The 7,423-nt window shown below is 40.7% G+C and overlaps 1 long non-coding RNA gene across 1 annotated transcript; it reads left to right on the forward strand.

The window, feature by feature from the left end:
- The first annotated feature begins 309 nt into the window (after nt 1–309).
- On the forward strand, nt 310–3,513 carry LOC114055156. The gene is made up of 3 exons (XR_003570667.1): nt 310–324; nt 1,839–1,894; nt 3,485–3,513. It is a non-coding gene; the product is annotated as an uncharacterized LOC114055156 (long non-coding RNA).
- Nucleotides 3,514–7,423: the final 3,910 nt, after the last annotated feature.

The raw sequence follows: 7,423 nt of genomic DNA on the forward strand, positions 1-7,423 counted from the left end.
AGGAAAGGACAGCATCTCCCAAGCTGCCTGACAATCCAGTTCACTGTGTTCAGCTCCCAGTTTCTGTATCTCAGAAACTACCCCATGAGACTTCAACTGCCTATCAAATAAGCAAAGGGTGGCTACCAGATCTAGAGCAAGAACGAAACGGTGCTATTTACTCTTGTCTGCTTCGAAATTTATCTTGTCTAAAGCTACAGCAAGGAGAAATAGAAAAGTGGTGTGAAGTTTTGTTCAGTTTGAAGGAGGCTGCTGGACTGCAGGGTCAGAGCATCATTGGCATCCGACACAAGTCACCAGAGTTTCAGTGCTGGGATGTGTTGGGTAAGAGTGTGCCTAATTGCATGGTGCACTCAAAGCCTCCTGAAATTAAGTCAAGATGAGCATCTGTGCTAGAAATTCAACCCCATGATCAGGGTCTTCTTTGTTCTGCCTCTTGCAGAATATAAGCTTTTATTTTAGGCTTTAACTAAAAGGCTTTTGCTTTTGTTCTAGGATGTTTGTTCTAGGATGTTGCACATGGTCTATGAGAAACTTAATAATCTTTCAACATTTTGGAGATGAACATCTATGATATGCAAATGCAGAAAAACTCCATGACCCTTGTTATCCTGAGTACTCATAGCTATATTTGTCAGAACTATAAAAAACAAAGCCATAATAGTTTGTGGTGATATAATCCTAAACCACATATGAACATAAGACTCACTGTACACCCTCCTGCTGTGGGCATTTCAGCCCAGACACTATGTCATATACATGCAGTGGTGCCCTTTTTTCTGTCTCTGTATATCAGATAGAGCTGTTCAGCCTGACTTGTTTTCCTCAGGTGCTAAGATGTTTCAGTGAATGCAGGAACCTCATTACAAGCCCTGTTTGTGAGGTCGCTAGGACCCTGGAGAAGCTGCACATCCTCCAAGCAAACCTAGGAGTGCAAGAGGCTAGCCTTTTTTTTTTTGGTTGGTCTTTCTTTCATCAACTCAGTTCCTATCTGCCTGTTATGATGTTGGTTGTGATAAGTCCAAGGTTCTTAACATTTCAAAGAAAAAACAAATGGGTAGCCAAACCTCAGTAAGTTCATAAAAAATAGGGCCTGAAGAAAGAGATGAATTATATTTGATGGGAACTAATCTAGTCACACTAGGACAGGCGACACAGCTGAGCACCAAACAGTCCTTTTATTAGGGCATAGTCAAATGACAATGGCTTTGCCAGAATTTTCTTTCTTAGGATAATTACATTATTTTGAAAAATCTTTGTGGGTGGCTCCATTTTTCCTGATCTAAATTTGATTTCCAAATATATAAGTAACTCTGCACATCACGTGATAAGTGACACAGCCCCTCGGTCCATAGAGTATTAGGATGTGGGGCTTCGCACTTAAAAATTATTTTAAAGTTCACTTTTGCAGTAAAAAGTCATGTCTTAAACTGACTGTGGGTTCAAGCATATGCAGCGAAATCAAATTCTTCTGTCGGGATCCTCAGTTATGCTTAATCATTCTTATGCCATTCGGAAATGGAGAATTAGGTTTATTTTCTCAGGAAGTTTTTACTGGTTACCCACTACACAGTCTAGGTGTGGGGGGAAAAAAACCAACCGCATATTTTATGTGATTAGACAATGGGCTTAGGAGAAGTCAGACAACAGGACACATGTGAAAGGGAGCACGTCATCAGACCATGGCTTTTAGATTTCTGGCAGTTCATAATCTGATTAATCACCTCCTTGATGATCTCTATCCAAAGCAGTTTGATTATGTCTTTTTTTTATGAGCATCAAGTTACTGCCTATGTCAGCATTTTGCAACTTGCTCTGTCATTTTCTTTACTTTACAGGGAGATGGAGTTTCCTGTGGTCTTGTCTGTGTAACTCTCATCCCCAGCTCTGAAAGGTGAACACTGACTGTAGTGGAGCTATTTCTTAATTATTTCAGGACTTGTAGGAAGAGGGAAGTTGCTGTGTGGTGTCTTTTCTTAAATTTTGTGCCCTTGTTTCTATCTTTTTTCCTCTCTAAACAGTGCCATCTTCCACCCAAAATGAAAATTAAAAAGAATAACCAAAAACTTCAGCTCCAAAAATCACAGTAGTAATGATAGGAGAATGTATTCTGAACAGCATCAGTTTATAATTAAACCATTTGTTTTTCACAAAGGGTGTCTAAGCTGTTCTTGTAGGATATAATATTTTTTATAAGCTATATTTTATGCAGATTTTTTTCACTTGGAAAACACAGTATTTAAAGTCAGTCAATAGCAGCAAATAATCTCCTTTTACTACCACTTTTAGCTGATGCATTTGGGACTTTGGCAGACTGCAGTGTTCTTTCAGCTAGTGGTTAAGATCATCACTACGTGCAAATGTTCCTTGTAAATAGCTCCAGGATCTGCCTCTGCACGGTGCTGAGCAGCCTCAGCCCTTACCAGTATAAAATAGGAGCCTGGCAGTCATCTTACCTCTTGGAATCAAAGGACAGACAGGTCTGAATAATGAGCTCTTGGCATGGTTTCTTTTTTCTGCAATTGATGTGTTCCTCAAGATACAAAGCAATTCATCGTTTGAGCAGTGTCAATTTGACCTCACTATTCACCAGTTCTTAATTTTTCCTAAGAACCAGTGACTCAGCAATCGAAGTCACTAAACCATTCACCATATTAGAGGTGATGGGACACTCCAGTGGGCATTCTATACTATCTAGCTCTTTGCCTGGCTTCAGTGGGGGGCCACTCTCCCATTATTCTCTGGGCTCTCGTAAGGACTAAGAGATTATCACACAAAAATTCTCAGTCCACCTGACTTCGTGAGTCAGAGCCTTGGGTGCTGTACTCCAGCGTAGCCCCATCAAAGCCAACCAGAGAAGATATGGGTTATAGTTTGGAGATAGCTCAATGCATCTGTGCTTTCTGCCCTCCAAAAACATTTCATCCCATCCACCTCAGCCCTTGCCATGTCTTAACTTGTATCTGTTGTCTGCCTGGCTTCTCAACTCACAAGTTATGAAAAGTGTTTTGCCGTGTTCTCTTCCCTTCTATAGCCAGCACTTCCTAATCATCCAAGTGCCTTGCATTTTCCACAGCTGGCCTCTAAGACAGTTGTAGCCTCGGGTGCAGGGCTGGGTATATCGGCTATGATCACGATTTATTTTTGGGATGCAGGACTATGCCCACATCTCAGCAGCTGTGAATGCTGGCATGTGCTGGGGACAGGAAAGGTTTACATTGCCTGGATTCCAGGGGACAGATTTAGAGCAACTCATTTTGAGGCAGTTGGCCAGATAAAACCCATACCGACTCCCTCTGGAAAGCTGCTGTCTAAAAGCAATATGGTCTCATCTTCAACTTTTGGGCAGTGTCCTCAAGATAACTAGTCTTTTCTTCGGCTCCTCTTCCTGTTGCGCTCCGAGTCCCTGGTGGGCACAGGACAAAAGGCATACAAAAGGCTATGTGTTTATCTTTTGTGTATGCCTATTATGTGCCTTTTCCAGGTAGAAGACTCTTCTAGTAATGCCAGCGGTGTCAAGCCCACCCCTCCTACCAGCACATGGGGAATCAAAGCTGTACAGCTCAGCAGCCATGCATGTTGATGCAGAGGTGATTTGGGATTTGTCTACCTTAGGGTCAGCATCCCAGACCACAGTGAAACAGCAGTTGATTAATTTCTGTCACTTTTTGGAATGGTGACCAGCCCATAAAACATTTTACCCTAACCCAAACAAGATATGATGCAATGATTAGGGGAACAATTAAAACTCTGACCATTCTCTTTAACGGCTACAGTAATGACAGTAATGGCAGGACAGTTTGCCCTCTCTGAGCATGCCTTTCTTAGTGACATAATACTTTTCAAACTTTAAAGCACCCTTGTGGTTGTGACAAATGAAACAATTCAATAAATTAAACATGGTTCAGAGAGAGAGAGAGATTGGTGAGTGCTGGCTGATGCTTGGTTCATGTAAGAATAAAGCAGCAGCAGTCCTGAACTCTGCTTTGTGCAAAGCTCTGCTTGTGGTTTGGCTTGTTCGTGGTGCAGCATGAGGTGCTGTAACCTGTTTAAGCTGCCTTGCAGGAATCAGCGCTGTCTCATCTGCCTCTGATTCGTTGCATGACAAATGCTATCTCCCCTGCACAGCTGGGAATAGAGACATGTCCTGAGATTGCAGCTCATGAAAAATCTGGGTGGGACAGCATATATTTTAGAAATGCCTGATGCAAGTAAATTGCTAAAGCAAGCTCTTTTTATATAATGGTTTAATTAACAGCTTCTATGTTACTGCATTTAATGTGATTCACAGTGCTTATCAGAAGACTCCTTTTCTGAGGCAGGGATCATCCCTTCCCTCTATGATTTACACAGGTTTCTCCTCACTGGTGTAAGGAGTGGAGAAAGTCCCTTGTCTTGTTCCTGAGCAGGCAAACTCCTGCACTCCAGCATGTGAGAACAGGAGATAAGATGGATCATAGCCAAAATCACTTTTGTCCAGTTCTGGAGCCCATCAGCAAGAGGCTGAGGGTGTCTGAAGGCGTCAGACAGAGTGAAAGGTAACCCCATGTAATACTGCTGACCACAACAGAGACTTTGAGCAAAAGGAGCACAGTCAAGTTGCTACTATTGAGGGACATTTCTGGAAACTAATGCAATCCTTAATATTTTAAAAGGATATTTGTGTCCTAAGCTTTAAGCTGTGAGGGAATTGGACCATGCCTCTCTCTCTAGACTGTAAATAATTTGCGAGGAGAGCTGTTTTTATCACTGTACTTCAAACAACACTCAGCATATTGCTGGAACCAATTATATAAATAAATTATATAATATATCTTTGGGTAACTTAAATACCATGCTGAGCAGTCAGTAGTTGAAAACTGAAAGATGCCCAAGCCAAATTTGAAAATAAGGAGATAAAACATTAGATAATTCAGTCATATTTATTATAGTTTTTAATTTTCTGTAGCAGCCTGGTAATAGAGAAAGAAATTTGTGTTAAAATACCAGTATTCTACTGAACAGATGTTTTTATATTACTTTCTCTAATGTGTTTAATAACATATTATATGACATACTGTAGTCATAACACTTTGTTAAAAATCTTCTGTAGATATAACATTTACTTTTGATTGAACAAGTGTGCTGGGATTTCAGAGTATCCCAGTGTAATTTAATGTTATTCTGCTATTTTGGAGTGGTCAATTGAATTGCACAATGGGCTACTTCAAGAAAATATAAAGAATATATTTGTTTCTAAAAGTTAAGGTAAATAAATTCACTCTTCAACGGTTTAGGGATGAATATCTCACACTCCTGAAGTTCAAAATAAGTCATATTTTTCTATTTAAGCATAGTTTCTTGATAGTGGCAATCTGCTAGTTCTCAAAATACAGATTACAAAGCAAAGACTGAGATGAACAAAGACTGTGAATCCATAGCAGATATGTTATGCTGGAGACACTATGAGTACAAACAGACTAAAATTCAGGGAGCTAGAGAAATGGAAGGTCAAACTTTTTCAGCCTTTCTTATTCAAGGATTGTCTCCTGAGTATAAAACAAATGTAAGCTGTACTAGAAGTCTGTGTGTACAAGAAAAAAAAAAAAAAAGATGGTAAGAGCGAGATAACTGGTTTCAAAGAAAAAAAAAAAGAAAAGGAGGAAAGTAGGAGAGCAGTGAACATCGTATTATCACGGGTAAAGAGAAGGCAGTAGCTCTTGTGACAAAAAGGTCATCAGTGGGTGGGAAAGGCACAGCTTCTTTCTTATCTTTGATTTTCAAACATGCTGATGAAGATGTCTCTGTATATAACAGATTACAGAGGCCTCTGCTACATTTTATCAGGATACTGATTTTTTGATGCACATTCTGTACACTTTGAATCTTGATATCCAGAAGGCATTTGACTAATAGAGTGGTGGTTAATGACCAAGATTGTGCCTGCAGGAGACGAAGGAAAAATGGCAATGTCTGGGCAAAGCACTGCTTTAATATTATTAGTTACCAGCACACTGAGCACAGCCCTCTGCATCACACCCATGGTAAAAGGGAAGCTATCTCTGTTAAGGTTACCAGGTCAAGGTGTCCTTGACATGGATAACTTGATCATTAGCTTCTTAGCACAAAGTTTGTGTTTTAATATGTATTACTTAGCTGCATATCATATAACCTCCGTGTATCTGTGTTGTAGACTATCCTTATCTGAATGATTAACATTAGCTCATGAGTGGTGGCTAAAAAAAGGTGCAAGAAAGATCAAAACAGTGCCCTGATTAAGCAGCATCCCCTCAAACAGATTTAGAGTTTCAAGGTGACTCCTCAGTCTGTGCTCCTCAGCCCAGCAGCAGGGGCTTTTGTTTGCAAAGCTTAGAGGGGAGCAATTGAAAGATAGCAATTTGTTAAGGGCCTGATTCCTGCAAGAGACAAGAGAGGAAATTGTCACTTTCAAAAACTGGCATGCAGATGGTCTGAGCCCAAAGTATAACCAGGGCTTAGTTCTCCAGAGAAGGGGCTGCTTAAGTTATGCCTACTCAAAGGATGAATTGAATTTCAGATGGAGGTCCCATAGCACGTAAAGGGATAGCATCCTGCTCAGCTGGCACGAAGGTATAGCCTGGAGATGGAAGCAAGGAGATCATTAGTTAATAACACAAGGAAGAAGTGAAGACTGTTTCTTGGAAAGTGTCCTTAGGGAGCTGTGAGAGGTCTCAGAAGAGGCGAAATAGGCAACAGCTGGGGTCAGGGAAATGTCAACTGCATTTACAGCTCATTCGAGGAACATAAGGTCACCTTTATGCTATTTGCCGATAAATGTTTTACTGCACACCCTGGACAGTCTACCCTGTGCTGTTAGAAATCATAAAGTAATTCAATATGCGATAAGGGTGTAGCTTGACACTCATCAAGTCTGAAATCCCAGTTTCTGTGGAGTCACACCCTTCTGCTTAGAAGAACTGTTGAATAATAAAAGCCTTCGGACTTGGCATTCAAGGAAATGCAAAATTAAGGTTAGATGCCAGTTCTTCAGTCCAAACAGTTGGGGCTGGTTGAGGTGAGGCAGCCAGTCACTGCAAGAGTCTAGGGATGCCTCACAGAGCTAACCATTTCTTCCCTATTTGTTGAATCAACCAACTTCAAGCATTTTCAGGCAGACCAAAAGCTAAAAAATCCTACTTGGGTAGAAACTTCTTCTCTCCCCTATTTTGTTTACTTCACTCAAAACCTGTGAATTACACTTTAAAACAGTTGACAATGTGTAACCTTAGGAAACCACATTCCCGGTGTTCAAACATATTTTGGGGCTTTGCTAATATGATATTAAAGTGTATGAGACACACTGGCTACCATTTGGTCTGAAGGAAACAACAGATGCCAGGTAAAATAAGAATCCAGTGCTGCCAGTTGCAGGGCCTGGAGGAAATACCAGAGATGTCAATGGAGT

Source organism: Empidonax traillii, unplaced genomic scaffold (genome assembly GCF_003031625.1).
Source record: "Empidonax traillii isolate 1590-97213 ecotype Southwest subspecies unplaced genomic scaffold, ASM303162v1 scaffold48:size2401408, whole genome shotgun sequence".
Classification (NCBI taxonomy): Eukaryota; Metazoa; Chordata; class Aves; order Passeriformes; family Tyrannidae; genus Empidonax; species Empidonax traillii.